The sequence below is a fragment of the Canis lupus genome, chromosome 12, assembly GCF_011100685.1.
Source record: "Canis lupus familiaris isolate Mischka breed German Shepherd chromosome 12, alternate assembly UU_Cfam_GSD_1.0, whole genome shotgun sequence".
NCBI classification, from domain to species: domain Eukaryota; kingdom Metazoa; phylum Chordata; class Mammalia; order Carnivora; family Canidae; genus Canis; species Canis lupus.
The window spans coordinates 68,313,344-68,332,954 of NC_049233.1; the positions used below are offsets into that span (position 1 = coordinate 68,313,344).

The following is a 19,611-nucleotide window of genomic DNA, read 5'->3' on the forward strand; positions in this document are numbered from 1 at the left end:
ATACAAAATCTGAAAGCAAATGAGAATATACATGGTATGGGAACAGGAAAAATGTAGTTAGGAAGGAGCAAAGAGTGCAAGGGAGAGAAAGGACAAGTATGCATGTGTAAATGTGAGTGTGAGTGTGTGTGTGTGTGTGTGTGTGTGTGTGTGTGTGTGTGTGTGTAGATTCTGTGACCTATGTGAGTTTGCATTTTATAAAGTTCCCTGGTGGACACACTGTGGAGAAACTAGGGACAGCATTTTAATAGGAAAATATGTTTAGGAGGTTACTGGAGTAATTCAGGAGAGAAATGTCAGTATTGATGGAGAAAACACCAAGAAGGACTTAGGGCACAGAATTTAGAGATAACTGATTGGAATTTGGGAGTAGAGTAAAAGAGAAAGAATCAAGGATGATGCAAACTTCTGGTTTAGGCAACTGGATAGATTATGAATGTCATTCAAAGAAAACTGAGAAAGGAGAGTAGGCTGATTTCTATTTTGAACTTGTGGAATTTTACATGTTTAAAGAATTTCCAAATGGAGATTTACATTAAACACAATTAGGTACACAAATGTAGAGCTTAAGAAAGAGATCTGGGTAGAGAAGACAACAGATTGGGGAGTCTGAATAACAGATGGATAAAAAAATGCTCAAGAGAATACACAGACAAAAGAAGGGGCATAGGTCAGAAACTTGAGGAATACTAATATTTAAGGAAGGAATAAAAGGATTTTGATTTATGTAGGATATGAGAGAATGAGCCCCTGGGAGGGCTGCCAGTCAAGAAAGAGAAGTAACAGTGAATACCTGAAAATATAAGTTTGTTAGCCATGGAACCAGAGAGTTCCAAGGGCCAGGAGAAACGCACAAGAGAAATGCAAGCTATGAGAGGCTGGATAAGAAACTGGAAGGACACAGATAAACTATATAGAAACACTTCAGAATGGCAGAAGAACAACCTTAAAAAACCTGCTTCTCCATAAAGGCAACAAGAACACTGGCATATTCTGTTGAAATCAACTTTTTTCAGCATTTTGGAAATAAACTAAAAGGCTTGTGATAATCCAGAGTGTTTATTCAAGAAAAGCAGGTGAATCTTAGCAAGAACAACAAGTTTTATGGTGTTCTAACTTGCCCTGGTAATCCAATCTCATCTACCTATCCCTACCCTGCCATGAGCTCCAGAACAGCTGTGAAAACAGCCAGGCAAGCAGGCAATGGAGAGACCAAAATAGATTTGCAGTTCCCCAAAAGCCCAATCACAGAAAACTGTCACCATGTGACCTGCCTGGCAGCTCATTGAAAAGCTCCATTCTCAGGACTTTATTTGATCAGACTCAGAGCTTACTCCCTGGGTATAGTCCTATCTGCAGTATCTTTATGGAAAACAATTAGCAGCAACTGTTTAACATCACAGTTACCTAAGGCAGTTTTTATCAGTTGCAGCTAGTAAGAGGCTGAACACAAACTTAAAAGGAAAAACTGAGGACTAACATGTCCATGAGAACTTACAAGGTTTTGACATAGCCCTGGAAATTTAGAAGGCTATGCACATGTTGGAGCTGTCTGCATGCTCAAAAAAGCTGAAAAGGCCCTAATCTTTCAAGATGGCTGAACTTGAGGCTTTGCACTCACACACACACATATACAGAGCTCCTCAACAAAAGGTGGAAGGATGCCTATTGGCTCAAGGTATTTAAAAGAATCTCTGGCCAACCATTAACTAACCAATAGGTTGGATGAGTAGGGTCTTCAAAGAATAGACACTGTACAGGATTAATCTAAGAAAGGCACTAAATAAATAACATCACCAACAACAGAGCAAGAACAAACCTGGGGATAGGGAAGAATATGATTTCCTTAACTATCAAAATATTTAAAATGTCTAGTTTCTAACAACAAAAAAATGATAAGACATATAAAAAAAAGAGAGAAGCATGACCCATACACAGGGAAAAAAGAAGTCAATAAAACTGCCTCTGAGAAAGCTCAAAAATTCATCTTACTAGACAAAGACTTTCTTTTTCTTTTTTTTTAAAGATTTTATTTATTTATTCATAGAGACACAGAGAGAGAGAGGCAGAGACACAGACAGAGGGAGAAGCAGGCTCCATTCAGGGAGCCTGACATGGGACTCAATCCCAGGTCCCAAGGATCACACCCTGGGCTGCAGGCAGCACTAAACTGCTGTGCCACCGGGGCTGCCCTAGACAAAGACTTTAAACCAGCTATTAAAAACATTTCAAAGAACAAGGGCACCTGGTGGCTCAGTCAGTTAAGCAGCTGACTCTTGGTTCCAGTTCAGGTCGGGATCTCAGGGTTGTAAGATTGAGTCCTGCATCAGGCTCTGTACTCAGTGAGGACTCTACTTGAGAGTCTCTCTCTCTCCCTCTCCCTTTGTTCCTCTCCCCATGCCTAAACTCTCTCAAATAAAATCTTAAAAAAGAAATTTTAAAGAAAAGATTATGTCTAAGAATTAAAGGAACGTTTGACAATCATGTCTTACCTAACAGAAGATATAAATGAATAGACAAAAATTATAAAAAAAGAATTAGGGGCGCCTGTGTGGCTCGGTTGGTAAAGTGTCTGCCCTCGACTCAGATCATGAGCCCAGGGTCCTGGGATTGAGGCCCGGAACCGGCTCCTTGCTCATTAGGGAGCCTGCTTCTCCCTCTCTCTCTGCCTGCCACTCCCCCTGCTTGTGCTCTGTCAAACAAAACAAAATAAAAAAGAATGAAATAGAAATGTTGGTGTTAAAAAAAGAAATTTTGGTGTTAGAAGGGCAACATGAAATGAAAAATTTACTAAAGAAAGTAAAGAGCACATCTGAACTGGTAGAAGAATCAGTAAACTTGAAGACAGGTCAGTTGACATTCTCCAATCTGAGGAACAAAAAAAAAAAAAAAAAGAATGAAGAAAAAGTAACAGGGTGTCAGAGATTTATGGGATTCTGTCAACATATACATAACATGAGCTTCAGCAGAAGAGGAGACCGAGAAAGATGGAATGAATATCTGAAAACAGAATGGCAAAAAATTCCCAAATTCGATGGAAACAATCTGTGTATCTAAGCTCAAAAAATTGCAAGTAGGAGAAACTCAAATAGATCCATGCCAAGATGCATCATAACCAAACTGCCAAAGACAAAATCTTGAAAGTGACAAAAGCAATTCATCATGCACAAAATTTCCTCAATAAGGTTAAGAGCTGACATCTCATTAGAAAACATGGAAGCCAGTAGGATGACATAGTCCAAGTAATGAAAGAAGATGTTTTTTTTTTTTTAAGATCTTATTTATTTGAGAAAAAGAAAGAGAGAGCACATGCACAAGCAGGGGGAGTGGGAGAGGGAGAAGCAGGCTCCCCACTAAGCAGGGAGCTCGAACCCAGGACCCTGGGATCATGACCTGAGCCAAGGCAGACAACCTACTGAGCCACCCAGGTGCCCTGAAAGAAAAAGACTGTTAAGCAAGAATTTGATATCTAGCAAAACTACTCTTTAAAAACAAAGGAGATATGGGTGAGATAGGAAGAAAGAAGAAATTAAGATATTCCCAGCTAAATGACAATTGAGAGAATCTTTCACTAGCAGGCCTGACCTATAAGAAATAGTAAAGGGGATTTCATTCCAGGCTAAAACAAAAGGATAATAGACAGACAACATCTTAAATCCACACTAAGCAGTAAAGAATACCCATAAAGATGACTATTTAGGTAAACACAAAAGATAATAAACATGTATTTTTGTAATTCTTTCCTTCTATCTCATTTAAGACAGATGCAAAAGTTATAATTATAAGATTGTATTGATGGGCTTATAACGTGTAATGATGTTATTTGCACAAATGATGTTATAATGGAACAATGGTTTTATATATACAGGCATAGCAATATTGTGGGTTCTGTTTCAGACCACTGCAATAAAGCAAATACTGCAATAAAGTGATTCAAATGCATTTTTTGGTTTCCTGGTACATACAAAAGTTATGTTCCACACTATAATATAGTCTATTAAATGCGCAATAGCATTATATTTTTAAAAATGATATATGCACCTTAAAAAATATTTCCTTGCAAAAAAAAAAATATTTCCTTGCTAAAAAATACTAGCCATCATCTGGGCTTTCAGCAAGTCATAATCACTGATCACGGATCACCATAGCAAATACAATAATGAAAGTTCAAAATGCAAGTTACCAAAACGTGATGCAGATACCAAATGATCAAGTGCTGTTGGAAAAATGGTGCTGACAGACTTGCTTAATGCAGGGCTGCCACAAACCTTTAATTTGTTGAAAAGAAAAAAAAAAAAAAGTATCTGCAAAACACAGCAAAGTGAAGGACAATGAGATATGCCTGGATGAAAATTAAATTGGGATTAATCCAAACTAAGATGTCTTAAATTAAGATGTTAAGTGTAATACCCAGAGTAACCATGAAAAAAGTAACTAAAAAACAGAAAAAGAGAGAGGGAGGGAGGGAGGGAGGGAGGGAGGGAGGGAAGAAAGGGAAGAAGGAAGAAAAATGGAATTAAAGTAGTATACTAGAAAATATCTACTTAGCATATAAGAAGACTATAATGGAAGAATAAAACAAAAGAGCATAAGACACAGAAAAAAACAAATAACAAATGGCAGATGTACAACTACCCAGAACTGGCAGGTAGTCAAAGGACACATTATTTTGCCATATCTCTCTCAACTCAATGGGAAAGATCAATTTTCCCATTTTACATTCACCAGTACAATTTGGGGTGCTACGCAAAATGAAGAGAACTTATACAAGCATCATATAAGCCAAAGAAGACACAGGACTGGAATCCTTTGCCTCAGTCATGTCTTAAACATGCTCAATATATTTCCTTGAATTAATTAACATACTCTGTAACCAGAAGAATTCTTCACTGAGGAAAAATAGGAAACGGGCTGATTTTTTATTATCTTCAAAAAATATTTATATGATTAGTATTTAGATGGAAAATACTATAACTGCTTCTCATTCTTTAGGGACCAGCTAGCTCCCTTGCTATTTCAACTTTATACACCTTCCTTTACCTATAAAAGTAAGTGCACAACTTGTTTCCTCATTTATGTCTTCAGAGCACTTATAAAAATATATTATGAACTTGTTATACATATGTTTATATACAGTGGAATCACATCATATGAGCATTTTATTCACTGTATAGGAAGGAATCAAGGGACTCAGGTGGAGAGAGAATGAATGTGGGAACACAATTAAATGGTGCTAGTGTGCCCAGTCAATAAACTTATCTAGCATCATGAGATAGGGTATATAAATCTGTTATTCCTTAGTGTCTCTGAATTCCTTGGTATATCTAAAGTGGAAGTATCTTGTATTGAGAAGAGGCAACTGAGTGTGCTTCTGTTTAAAAGATGAAGTTCATAGTTTTCATAAACCATGGCCCTGATCATGGGCCAACTATTTCAACTAGAGCTCAGCTGAAGAAAAGTGACTAGTGTCTGGGTCTGTAAGTCAGGAAAATTAAGCTGCTGGGCTTGGTGAAAGATACTGAGGTAGAATTCATGCAATTCAAGAGACTATCAAGGGAAATACTGCCTAATTCTAAAAAAGGTTTTAATCTCATACTTTTGCTTCAAATCTACTTCCCACGTAAGATGCAACTTCACTGTCTCTGTCTCCATACCTACAGTGTGAGTTCCATGAATACATGCATCATGTCTTCTTCTTCCTATTCTCAATGCTTGGCAGAGAGTCTAAATACAGAGGGTGTTTGATCCACGCTAGATAAGCATATGTGGCATAATATATATATTTGGTCTTTGTGTCTTATTCCCGGCACAGAGCTCCTAAAACCCTTGGTATTTCCTGAGCAATAGGAGTATTTTGTTACTCATACAAACCCCTTCTATCATAACTGAATTTACATTAATGAGGTGACTCTTGATCGGGTCTTAAGACAGCTTCAGAACAGAAGTTGGTTGCCAGAGGAATCAATCATATCATTACAGGGTTGGAGTTTTCAATCCCATGGCCTACCTGCCACCTCACCTCCAGAGAGTGGAGAAGGACTTAAAATTTAGTTCACCAATGGCCAATGATTTAATCATGCATTTGTGATGAAACTTCAATAGAAACTCTGGAACAATGAGGTTTGGGAAAGCTAACTGGTTGTGCATACACACTTTTCAGACACATCTGAGGCTCAGGACCTTTCTAAACCTTACCCTATGTAGGTCTTGACCTGGCTATTCATTTGTCTTCTTTATAATATACTGTATAAATACAGTGTTTTCCTGAGTTCTGTAGATTGTTCTAGTAAATTATTGAACCTGAGGGTAGGGGGAGGATTGAAAGAATCCCCAAATTTGTAATTGGCCAGGCAAAAGTGCAAGTAGCCTGGGTATCCATTTGTGGCTGGCATCTGAAGCAGGAGCAATCTTATAGAACTGATCCCTTACCCTATGGGGATCTGCACTAATTTCAGGTAGTGCCATAACTGAAATGAGTTACAGAACACCCACAGCTGATGTCAGAGAATTGAGAATTTATTGCTGGAAAACCAACATAATGATACTACCTTTTGAAGAGGGCTTTCATCTTAGTCTTTGACTAGTCTTAGTCTTTGACTGCCTTTACTTTTCTCTCTTTATAATTTCTTTTCAAAAGCTAACAAAGATATTTATAATATCTTCCTATCTTTTCCTATTTGAAAGGGGATGAGAAGGGATGAATTAAGGATCAACTTTCCATATTAAACAGTAAACTAACAGCAAAAAATACAAATGTTTCTAAGATTAAGAATGTGATGAAATGGCATGTCCAAAATTCATGTGTAATTTAGTTTGCAATTATTACTATAGAAGGGAAACCAGTAAGGGACGCCTGGGTGGCTCAGTGGCTGCGCATCTGCCTTCAGCTCAGGGTGTGATCCCGGGGTTCTGGGATTGAGCCCTGCATCGGGGTCCCCTCCCTGTGGGGAGCTGCTTCTCCCTCTGCCTCTCTCTGTGTCTCTCATGAATAAATAAAATCTTAAAAAAAAAAAAAAAAACAAATAAACAAGGAAAGGAAACCAGTAATTACTTTGAGTTTCACAGTGATTGCAAATGTCAGTTCAGGTACTACTACTGGCTTACACAATATGGTATACCATCACATTTTTCTAAAAAGTCTAGCCTTAAAAAAACAAAAAAACAAAACAAACAAAAAAAAACTAAACTGTTTTCAAGCCAGAATCTCCAAGAAAATGTTTACCTTTCATAAATGTCATAAAAATAACTAGTGTTTATAACCTTTGCTAAAAATAAAATTCTGGCTTGTAAAACAAATACTGCTTTGGGGCGCCTGGCTGGCTCAGTCTCAGGTTCATGAGTTCAAGCCCCACACTGGGTGTGAAGCCTACTTAAAAAACAAAAAAACAAATATTGTTTTAGTTTCAGATGTTTTACAGCCAGAATAGTCACACATGTTAATCTTTGTGGTATTTCAATTCAGAGGTAAGTAATCCAAGGTTGAAGTAAAATTAATAATCCGATTACTATCTGAAAATTCACCTCCAGTGATATAAAACAGTATTAATAGCTAATCAAGATAAAGTTACTATCCAGTCAAATTTGTATGTAAATGCCTGAATTTTCTTTTAAAGACACATCAATAAAATGTTACAGGTAATTAAATTAATGCAAATCTAGTAAACTGTTCAATCATACTTAATGGTAGTTGAACACTGAAGGACTTTAAAATTTTACCTATACAAGAAAGTAAAAAGACAACACATGGAATAAGAGAAACTATTTAGGAATCCTGTTTGATAAAGGACTTGTATCTAGAATAACTCTTTCACCTCAATATTAAAAAGACAACCTAATTTTAAAATGGGTAAAATAAATAGGCATTTCTCCAAGAAGATATAAAAATGGCAAGTACATGAAAAGATGGCTCATTATCAATAGCCATCAATGGGATAAATGCAAATCAAAACTACAATGAAATACACTTCATATCCACTAGACAGCTATAATAAAAAAAAAAAAGTGAGGCAATAACAAGTGTTGTTGAAAAACTGGAAACCTCATATATCGCTGTTAAGAATGTTAAATGTATAGCTGCTTTGGAAAATAGGCTGGTAGTTCCTCAAAAGATTAAACACGAAGTTATCATATGATCAGCAATTCTATTCCTAGTTATATGCCCAAGATAAATGAAAATATATACCCACAAAAACTTGTACATGAATGTTCATAGTAACATTTTTTCCTAACAGCCAAAAGGTAGTAATAACCCAAATGTCCATTAACTGATGGATAAATATAACATGGACTATCCATACAATGGGATATTTATTCAGCCATTAAAAGGAATGAAGTACTGATACAACATGGATGAACAGGCAAACTGTAAACTGTATCTGAATAAAGCTCTTAAATAATTTTTTTAGCCCATTCATGCTCACTGGATTTTCTTTTTTCTGGAGGTCTCTAATGAAAAGACCTAATTTTGAATATACCATTAAAATCAATGCATTCGGGATCCCTGGGTGGCGCAGCGGTTTGGCGCCCGCCTTTGGCCCAGGGCGCGATCCTGGAGATCTGGGATCGAATCCCACGTCAGGCTCCTGGTGCATGGAGCCTGCTTCTCCCTCTGCCTATGTCTCTGCCCCCCCCCCCTCTCTCTCTGTGACTATCATAAATAAATAAAAATTTTTAAAAAATCAATGCATTCATTAAAATGAATTATTAGATTTGCATCACAGAAATAAATTATGACTAAATTAAGAGAAATACAAACATTAGCTTCTAAAACCACTTATATGTCTCTATTTCCACTTGATGATGCACTAAGTATACTATTTTAAACATTCAATCACATTAAGATATGTTGTCAATTAGCAATGTTCTACTTAAAGTGATCATTACCAAAAACAGATAAAGCAATTAAAGATTAAAAACTGTCAATGTAAGAAAGTTTTTAGATAATAAAACTTTCAGACAATAAACTTAATAAAACTGACCTACCATACACACTTAATAGTTGCTCTGTCGAAAGGTAGAAGCAGCATAGCCTCCTCGCACCCCTCAAACCACCCCATCCAAAAATATTGTACAAGAATTCAATGGAAGTTTTCTTAGAACTACATTCAGTTACTTAACAGTATCAGACCGATATGGCCAGTTAGCTCTACTAAGCATAAAACTGGTTATAGGGGAGCCTGAATAAGGCAGTTATAAGTCATGAAAATTATGAAATGTTGGACAAAAACATATTGCCAAACATATCAAAAACAATGCAAACCAGAAGTCAGTGGAGCGTCATCTTTAAAGTATTAAAACTGAAAAAAAAAGTATTAAAACTGAACTTTTTTAGTGGTTGCTTTAGAGGTTGCTGTTTACATTTAATCTACAACCACTGTCAAATAGCATTATATTGCATTTCACAGGTAGTACCTTAAAACAGTATTCCAAATTCTCTCTCCTACCCCTTGTAACATTGCTTCAAATTTCACTTAACTATAAGCTATAATCACCCAATACATTGTGTGTATTATCTATTATATCCACTTAGGATAGAAAACAAAAGGTTTTATTTTACACCTTCATTTATTCCTTCACTAACTCTCCTTTTCTCTGAAAAGCTTCTTTTAACATTTCTTGCAAGGCAAGTAACAGCTCTTATTGGTGACAGTTCCCTCAATTTTTATGCCTGAGAAAGTTTTCATTTTTCTTTCACTTTGAAAGACCATTTCAATATATATGGAATTCTAGGTTGGTGATTTTTTTTCTTTCAACACTTCTACACTACCAGGTGTAGATTCGGTATTTGTCATATTTGGTGTCCTCTGAGCTTCCTGGATTGGTAGTTTGGAGTTTTCAACTCTTAGCTATTAGCATTTCAAATATTTGTTTTGCTCCTTTCTCTCTTCTCTATCAAAGGCATTCCTTACTTGTTACAGTGCTTTTGATTGCTAGTATTTTCTTTTGACTTTTTTCTTAGAATTTCAATCTCTCTGCTTACATTACCCATCTGTTCTTACATGTTGTTCACTTTTTCCATTAGAGCCCTTAGCATATTGATCATAGTTATTTTAAATTTCCAGTCTGACAATTCCAAAATCTCTGTCGTATCTGACTAGGAGTTAGGCTGTATTTACTGTAGCTATGGGTATCAAAACTAAAATTTCCTCTAACGTCCTTGTCTTTGGGTTTCCCTAGAAACTCCCTAAATAAAGTACAAACCCTGCAGTTCTTTCGTCTGTAATCCTCTATTATTATACAGGAGCCCTGTTGATGTAGAGGTAAAGTGTGGGGAGAGGGGAACTATTCCATAATCCAAGGATGAGGTCTGAGTCTTTTAGTGGGTCTGTATTCCTGGCTGTGGCTTTTGAAAGTGCCTCTCAGCAGTTTTTCCTCTCTTAGAGAGACAGCAAGGCTAGAGAAAAAGTTGGTTTCCCCAAGCTGGTTGGGCTCTGGTGGTTTCCCTTTTAAGCAGGGAAAAAACAGAATGCTGTGGGCTTATTTCAAAATGGTTACTATTCCTCTCCTGCGGGAAGCATGAGGAAATCCACCTGCCTTCCGATCTTAACAGTGAGAACCTGGTGGAGCCTGTGGAGGAAAAACTCACAAGAGCGTGGGAGCCATCCTAAAACTGGACCCCCAGGAGTGTTTAACTATCAAGCTAATCCACACTCAGCTTCTGGCAGGTCATCAGTTACAGTTAAGTTTTCCTACTAGTTCCTGGCTTCATTAGCTTATGCTCCCAGCAAGCTGTGATTCTTTGTATTTGCCTGTCTCTCCAGTTTTGGGGGCATTAGTTTACTCTGTGATCTCAGTTCTCTGATGGATCTAAGAAGAACTGTTGCTTTTTAGTTTAACTTTGTTCCTACTATAAGGACAAGAGTGACAACTTCTAATTTCTTTCATGTCTGAGTGGAAACCTGAATTCAATGTCCTTTAGATTCTCATCATTCCTTGAACACTTTTTTATTTTCTGAAACAAGAAGGTGTTCAGGTTCATCTTGCACTTTTCCCAAGGGAGTCTTGGTTACTTTTAGTGGAGAATATTATTTAGAAATCAAGATCTGGACACAAAGTATCCTCAATGCTAAGCGGGTATCATTACTTCTAGAATCCATGAGCACATACTAGGAAATTTATATATTTATATACATACACATACCCTATATTTATTTCTCTATCTATCCATCCATCCTTCTCTGTATATGATAAAAACTATACTCATACCTCCAATTCCTTTTTTCATTTGATACCTCCAATTCCAACCCAATATCCTAGAAACATTCTAGTTGTCCCTATGTCCATGTTTCTCTTTTGTTCAACAGTAAGAAACCTGGTTCCCATTTTCCTTACTGTATTGTTTGCACAATCCTTAAAAACATAAAAAGTAGTTTCAGAACTCCTATCCACTACCACTGAGAAAAGTACATCTAATAAAATTGGAATGATAGATTAGCATGGTCCTTGCACAAGGATGACATGGAATACTTGTTTTTTGTTCTTTTCAGGGGAGGGGGGTGGGCAAAGAGAGGAGGAGTGGTAAAATTTCCAGATAATAAAATGCACAAATACTAACTGCATCTTATTAATTTTGACAAATGTATGTAATTTGATGAGTTATGGAACAATTCCCACTTTCATCACCTCCAAAATTCCCTTGTGCTGCTTTTTAGTCAATCCCCACCTCCTCTGAAGCAATCACTGTTCTGATTTTTCACAATAGTTTTGTCTAGCACTTCATAAAAATGGCATATTCTTTTATGTCTGATTTCTTTCACCCAGCACTATTTTAATGTTCATCCAGGATACCACATTATGAGTAGTTCATTCGTTTTTGTTGTTCCATAGTAACTCCTTGTATGAAGATATCAGTTTGTTTACCCATCTTATATATGAGATAAAAGATTCAGGAGTACCTCAAGTCACACAGTTAACTGGATAAGAATTCCAAGGACCTCAGAACCAGAAGTATTCTAAACTCTTGATTCTTGGTTTGGTGTTCTTTTCACTTTAGCAAAGTACCACTCAAACAAATTTTAAAAATAACTAAGGCACCTGGGTGGCTCAGTTAGTTAAGCATCTAACTCTTGATTTCGGCTCAGATCATGATCTCAGGGTCATGAGATCAAGTCCCACATTGGGCTCCATGCTCAGCAGGGAGTCTGCTTGAGAGTCTTTCCTTTTCCCTTTTCCTCTGGCCACCCCCCCCCCCAACCCACTCACAAGCACACTGTCTAAAATAAATCTCTAAAGGGCAGCCCCGGTGGCTCAGCGGTTTAGTGCCACCTTCAGTCCAGGGGGTAATCCTGGAGACCCGGGATCAAGACCCACATTGGGCTCCCTGCATGGAGCCTGCTCCTTCCTCTGCCTGCATCTCTGCCTCTCTCTCTGTGTCTCTCATGAATAAATAAATAAAATCTTTTAAAATAAAATAAAATAAATCTTTAAAAAATAACAAAAACTCCAGGGATATATTTTTATCATATTTAGTGATAAGGAACTACCTATATGTAATCACATCACAGATGTGATATTTTTCAAAATTATCACTGTGATACTTTCCAATGAGTTTTTTTTTTTTTTAAAGATTTTATTTGACAGAGAGAGAGTATGCGTGCATGCACAAGCAGCAGGAGTTGCAGGCAGAGGGAGGGGGAGAAGCAGTTTCCTTACTTGAACAGAGTACTATGTGGGGCTCGATCCCAGGACCCTAGGATCATGACCTGAGCTGAAGGCAGACACCTAACTGACTGAGCCACCCAGGCACCCCTCCAATGAGTTCTTAACAGGAAATGAAAAATATCCAAAATTATTATTTTTTTTAAATATCCCAAATTAAAAGGTTATTGAATCAAATGCAAATATTTTTAGTATCAGACCTTTAAGAATAACAGTTAACACTGGCATTTCTTCTATAATCCATACTCCTTCCTAATCCTTCTACCAATGCTGATTTCAAATTTACTTGACATTTCTTAAAGATCTCTTAAACATTTACCTTATAATCAGTTTTCAGTGAAAGTAATTTATACATTCATTAATTTCTTCAGTTTAAACCTATAAACTACCAAGAGGAGTACTCGCCTAATTTTAGCATTTCTAGGCAATTTTTAGCCTTTTGAGTCTCTCAAGTCTGTCAAATCATCTAATTCCCTATTTAGAAAACCTATCAATCTCTCTCTCTTTAAAACATAACAAAAAAGACAGTTTTTCTTCAACCCATAATCTTTAAGCTCCTTCTCAAACCACAATTAACTTACTAATTCTGATCTAAGGACAGTAATTTTTCTGTACTGTGAAATGCTGACTACTTACCCCTCATGATAAAAGTGTATGGTAGTACCATTCAAGGTGACCTTAACTCACTGCTATGAACTGAAGGGCCAAAAGCAGAACACAAAGAGTGAGACTGCCATTAGGCAATGTTGTCCCACTACCTCTCCTACTGCCCCAAACACCCTGCATGTTGGCCCAATCTAGCTGAACTTCCCGAAGATGAAGTAATAGAGAGAGTAACAGAGAATTTGAGAGCTCTTTGTCAAAAGCTATGAACGAATCTATGGATCTGTAATATTTTATGTAACCTCCATTGTAAGGTTCCCTTCTAATAGGTTTTTTAGATATCTCATGTATTCCAAAATAACATCCATCTCACAAGAACATGGTGAAATATAAAGTATACCTTGATGCTCCCACAAGTTAGGGGTTATTATTTAATTTTCCTTATGTGAGAGAACAGATTAAATTTAGACTTCATCAATCTATCATATATACGATGACCCAAGAACTTAGTCTGTAACACAAACAAGGTAGATGAGACCAATTGACTTATCCTATATTTCATTTACAAGTCACAATCTTTAGCTCATAATTTATGTAAACTAAAATGCTAATTATTATTTGGAGTGAAGAAAATGAAAGGTTTCACATGTGTTCAGAGCACTGAATACAATTCTATAACAAAACTTCCCAACTGCCAGTCACTACATCAAGGACAAATGATGGTTTGATTAACAGCTATGGCAAAGACAGCTGTTTAGCACTTGGCTTCACCTTTTGGTTTAGGTTCTGAAAATTCCTGTGAACTTCTTCTTTCATCCAAACAAAATAAAAAATTTTGATATAGCCAAGATAACATGCCTAAAGAGCTACACTCCAAGTCTAATGATATTAGACTTGAAAGAAAAAGAAATGCCAGGGCTGTAATGTCACCTGCTCATTTTTCCTTTGTGCCATTAGAAAAATTTTACAAAGTAGGTTAATGTGTAAGGTATACTTTCCTGAACTCCTTAATACTTTTCATCCTTCTTCTTCCTTAAAAATATAGTGGCCAAAATAAAGGAAATTTGTGGAAGGCAATGATTAATCCAGAGAACTAATGTAAGTAGTCAGACAACTGGTCATCTCATCATCTTCAAGAATTAGCAGAAGATAATAAGATGGCAATGGGGAAAGAATGTAAGAAGGACGTGGAACCTGGCAAACCGCCTTGGAAGGGAAGGAAAAACAGAAACTTTTGGTTCTAGTTAAAGTGTCAATGAGAATATACTCTCGGAAGGAAAAAAAGTGTTAACAAAAATCTAGATAAAATAAAGACAAGTAAAAGTAGTAAATAAACTTAGAAATTGGAGTACTAGAGTTACCCTTACAAAGCTTACGAAGAAAGTATCTTTTGAAAATATTTTCTGGCCTAGTTGTCCTAAAGAAATTAGGAGAATAAGCCAACAATCAACCATATATTTTTACTGAACACCTAGTACATAAATGATGTTGTATAGGTACTGTGATTTTATTTATATTTTTAGAAGACTTTATTTATTTGAGAAAGAGCAAATATGCACACAAGCAGGGAGGTAGGGCAGGGGCAGAGGGAGAACCAGACTCCCTGCTGAGCAGGAAGCCCAATGTGGCTAGATCCCAGGACCCTGAGGTCATGACCTGAGCCGAAAGCAGAGGCTTAATGGACTGAGCCACCTAGGTGCCCCAATAATGTGATTTTAAAATGAATTTAATATAGTCTCTTGTCTCAACTCTAGCCGGGAATAGGGTTGGGGCACCAAGTCAAATATATAACAGATGGAAACAAAATGCTTAGGGAACCTAGAGAAAAGAAAAATTAATTAGAACACGGGTATGGCAAAAAAGGTTTCTTAGAAGTGATATTTGTACTGGACTTTAAAGAATGGGCAAGAATTTAATAGGCATAGACAGGAAAAGGTAGTGCAAAAAAAAAAATAGAAGGAATACTATAAGAAAGGTATGTTAGAAAAAAGTGTAGGATATATTCAGGAAAATCCAAGTGTCTAAGTGAGATGGAAATCTAGAGTTCGTGATAAAGAGAAAAATGAGAAAAGCCTAGAGAAGCAGATTGGAAAAGAGACTGAGGAGTCCCTAAACACTACACCATAAGTTCATTTTTAGCAGTAAAGATTCAAATTATTTTGAGCCTTAGAAACACAATCTAGGTTCTTAACTATCAGATAAGCCTGCACACAAGTTAAATTTCACTTTAACAACTGTGCTGTCTTGCAGTCATCAATTACCAATGGTCCTTTGAAATTTAGAATCAGAATAAATGTAAAAGCTGGGTAAATGCTAAATTTTTTTTATTTTTTTATTTTTTTATTTATGATAGTCACAGAGAGAGAGAGAAAGAGAGGCAGAGACACAGGCAGAGGGGAGAAGCAGGCTCCATGCACCGGGAGCCCGACGTGGGACTCGATCCCGGGTCTCCAGGATCGCGCCCTGGGCCAAAGGCAGGCGCCAAACCACTGCGCCACCCAGGGATCCCCAGTAAATGCTAAATTTTAAAGCAGATCCAGCTGCTCAATGGTCAACATGATTATAGATAAATAGGGTGACCATTTGTCATCTAAACTGGGATTTTTCTGAATAAACAGAGGCACTATTAATAATTATGCTAGTATAAATTAGGAACATTCCAAGCAAACTGGGATGAATGGTTAAACTAGTTATAAAAACTCCCAAAATCAAACGGACTCCTTTCTTATATTCTTTTCAGTGGCAAACTCCTACTGTGGAGCAGGAGGAGAATCTAGCATTTGATATTGAGATTCGTAACTATGGCATTTTAAAGAGACACATATTAAAAATGAATAACAACTATTTTTATAGTAGCAGAGACTTGAAGGGTGAATGACTTCATGCAAATCTGTGTCAGACTTCTTTACCTTAACTAATGATAACCATGAACACAAGAGGAACTATACATATTGGTTACTAACCTCACAAGCACATGTAGACCTTAGATGGTATTCCCTGAGTTTCTGTGTTTAATTTGAAAACTAGTTAATTTTCAACCATTTCAAAGCATATTGCTTTTGTTTTAATATAGTACGAGAGAAGAAAAATCTGTTTTGCTACAATTACAGAAAACACTTGATCGTTTGCAAAAGATTGTTATGTGGGTGGCTGCAACACTTGGCCTTTGACCTCTTGCCAAATACCATACCGCATGTGTTCTGAATCACCAGTAAACCCAGATGCCCTCATGTGAGGTACTCCAAATCCAACCAGAAATTAATTAAGAGACAAAACAATCCTATGGTTTTCATGAATGAAGCCAAGACCTTCTTAAAAATGGGGGAGAGGAGGAAAGAGCTTTAAATGGCTAATGTCAGGACTGTAGGAAAATAATTTAACTTTTTTTTTTTTTTAAGATCTTATTTATTTATTCATGAGAGACACAGAGACACAGGCATAGGGAGAAGCAGGCTCCCCAGAGGGAGCCCAATGTGGGACTCCATCCCAGAACTCTGGGATCACATCCTGAGCCGAAGGCAGACAGATGCTCAACCGCTGAGCCACCCAGGCATTCCTTTAACTTCTAAATATTCATTCTGGTCAAAGTCTAAGACCTGATAAAGAAGGTCTTGACACTGCAAAAAGAAATCAAACTTTTGATATTAAAAAATACTTGTAACCACCTAATACCACAGGTTGGCCAACTTTTTCTCTAACAGGACAAATAGTACATTTTTAGGCTTTATGGACCATAGAGTCTCTGCTGCAAATATCTATACCTTCTAAAGCACAAAAACAGCTACAGGTAGTATGGAAATAAATGGAAGGGGCTGTGATCCAATAAAACTTTACTTACAAAAACAGGTGGTGGGGCTGGATTTGGTTCTATGGGCTGTATGAGAGTATAAGCTCCTTTGTATTATTCTTGTTTTTGGCAGTGTCTGGTACATAATATGTGCTCTGAAAATGTTCACAGATGAACCATATTATTTAATCAAAAAACATAAGCGAAATGTCTGAGCTATCTTGGTACATTGTGTTTACTCAATATTATTTGAGACTAACTTCCTAGTTATTTTGCGTGAGAAATACTTATTTCTAAAACTTTTTTTTTCATTTAAAACACATTAATTGTAATATTAATCATGGTCATGTCACTACTGAACTTTGCTTACCAAAGATTAATACTAATTTTCTGGCTCCTTGGGGCCATTTACATAAATAGGTAATCTGATTACACAGTATAAGGACTAGAGCTGAAAGGTCATGTTGAGTTAAAGCCAGAGTTAATACCATGGCAAGTGAGAGTCAAAAGCAGGTGGAAAGAACCCTGCAGAGAAGACTGGTGTGCAGAGAAGAGAATGGAAGAGAAGACAGACCTGTTTGTACCATGCAGTGAAGATCTAAGAGATTTCTCTATTATAATAATAAATCTCCTTTTTATTAGAGCTTCTTTGAAAGGGCTTCTGTTCTTTGCAGTTAAACAATTCCTGACTAGAAAATGGATTATGAAACATTTTGGAGAGGAGTTAGTATTTGAGCTGAATTTTTTAAAAAAATGAACAGACATGGAGATTCCAGTCTACATGGAGTAATAAGGAACAGATTTACCCTCCTGCCTGAAACAAAAACAACAACAAACCCCAAGTTTTCAGACATTAGACAATGGCTGGTAAGAAGAGTAATCCCTGACAGAGGGGAAACAAAGTGAGCCCTCTTCTAATAGCTACCTGCTTAGAGGGAGCCTCCAGGGAGCAGAGGTAGAAGGAAGCCGAGTGGAGACCAGCAACCTGAGGAAGCATGAGTCCAAGTTTGCTGGAACATGCGTGGTCAAGTACCAGAGAGGAGACAGTTGCAGAGAGAGAGTAGAGTAGACCTGGGGAGGGCTCCCTGAAGACTTACTGAGTAGTATCAGCACATGCTTGTGAGGAACCTACTCAAAGCAGCAAAAGAACTAAAAGGAGCAGAAGGAACAATTTCAGGGGGTCAGTGGCAGGAATAATGTGTTTCATCCAGAAAGGAAAAAGTCTCATCCTTCACAGGACATCAGGCAGGATAATCACAAGGTCACTCCATCAGTAATGGAGCAAAATTAGCCCTATATAAAGTCTACTCTGGTTTCACCTGAACAAGCATAAAAATAGCACTGAAAGTGTCAAACGATTTCCAAGTAACAGCGTCCTGGAATAAAACTCAAGAATATTTCTAGAAATACAAAATAACCCAAACATAAGGTTAAATTCATAATGTCTGACATCTAATAAAAAATTATCAGGCATGGAAATAGAATAATATGGCCCATAATGAGAAGAAAAAGCAGCAATAGAAACAAGCCAAGAACTGGTAAGTACTGGGATCAGCAAAGATACCAAGATAACTCTCTTGACTATAAATCCATACGCTGAAGGAAGTGGAGGAATGCTTGGACACATTAAGCAGAGATGCAGACAATATAAAAAGAATGTGAATCAAAATTTACATCTTACCAGAGATGAAAAATGTCTGAGATGAAAAGTACAATGGATGGAATTAATAGCACATTAGAAATGCCAGAATTAAAGATTAAAAACTTAAAAGCAATAGAAATTACCCCAAATGAGGCACAAAATAAGCCTGAAAAAAAAAAAAAAAGATCAAAACATTAGTAACCTATGCAACAACTTGAAACAGACACATATGTGTAATAGGAGTCCTCAAGATGGGAGGATAAGTGCTATATAAAATTACAAAAAAAAAAAAAAAAGAGGAAAGTATGGGCTTAAAGTAGTGCATAAGAGCAAGCTGTAACAGATTATGGAGAAGAGGAAAGAAATGATAAAAGCCGTACATCTGGCTATAAATCTGACAATGGCAGACAAGTAACCTAGGTAGAAGCTGCTGACTCTAAGAAAGGACCAGGATTAGTATGTAATGGTAAGAAAAGAAGAGAGAAGTGAGAATATTTTAAAGAAATAATAGGAATTCATGATTAACTATATACTGGAAAGGAGAATGTTAGAGGTTGAAGTTTTGAAAAGGATAAGACTAAGTTTGAATCTCAGCTTCTCTATTTACTATTTGAACTTGGATAGGTTATTTAATCTCTCTCTGCCTTCATTTCCTCACTAGTAAACTGAAGATAATAGCAGTACCTAAGTAACAGGGCTGTTTTGATAATTAAAGGAGTTAAAACATGTAAAGTACTTTGGCACGTATTAAGTGCTTAATAAATACTGGCTACAGCAGTTCTCAAATCTTTTGGTCTCAGGACTGCTTTTCACTCTTAAAAGTTATGGTGGACCCTGAAGAATTTTACCTGGGTAATATCTGTTAATAATTACCATATTTAATTTCTTTAAACCTGAGAAATATATAAAATATTAACATTTT

At 36.7% G+C, this 19,611-nt stretch overlaps 1 protein-coding gene and 1 pseudogene across 5 annotated transcripts in view; one reads left to right on the plus strand and one right to left on the minus strand.

Annotated features, from left to right (window-relative positions):
* The window catches only part of REV3L (REV3 like, DNA directed polymerase zeta catalytic subunit), a 177,120-nt gene that overhangs the window by 131,235 nt on the left and 26,274 nt on the right, over positions 1-19,611 (minus strand). The gene's annotated exons all lie outside the window — the stretch shown is intronic.
* Positions 11,391-11,483, plus strand: LOC119874342 (annotated as a pseudogene).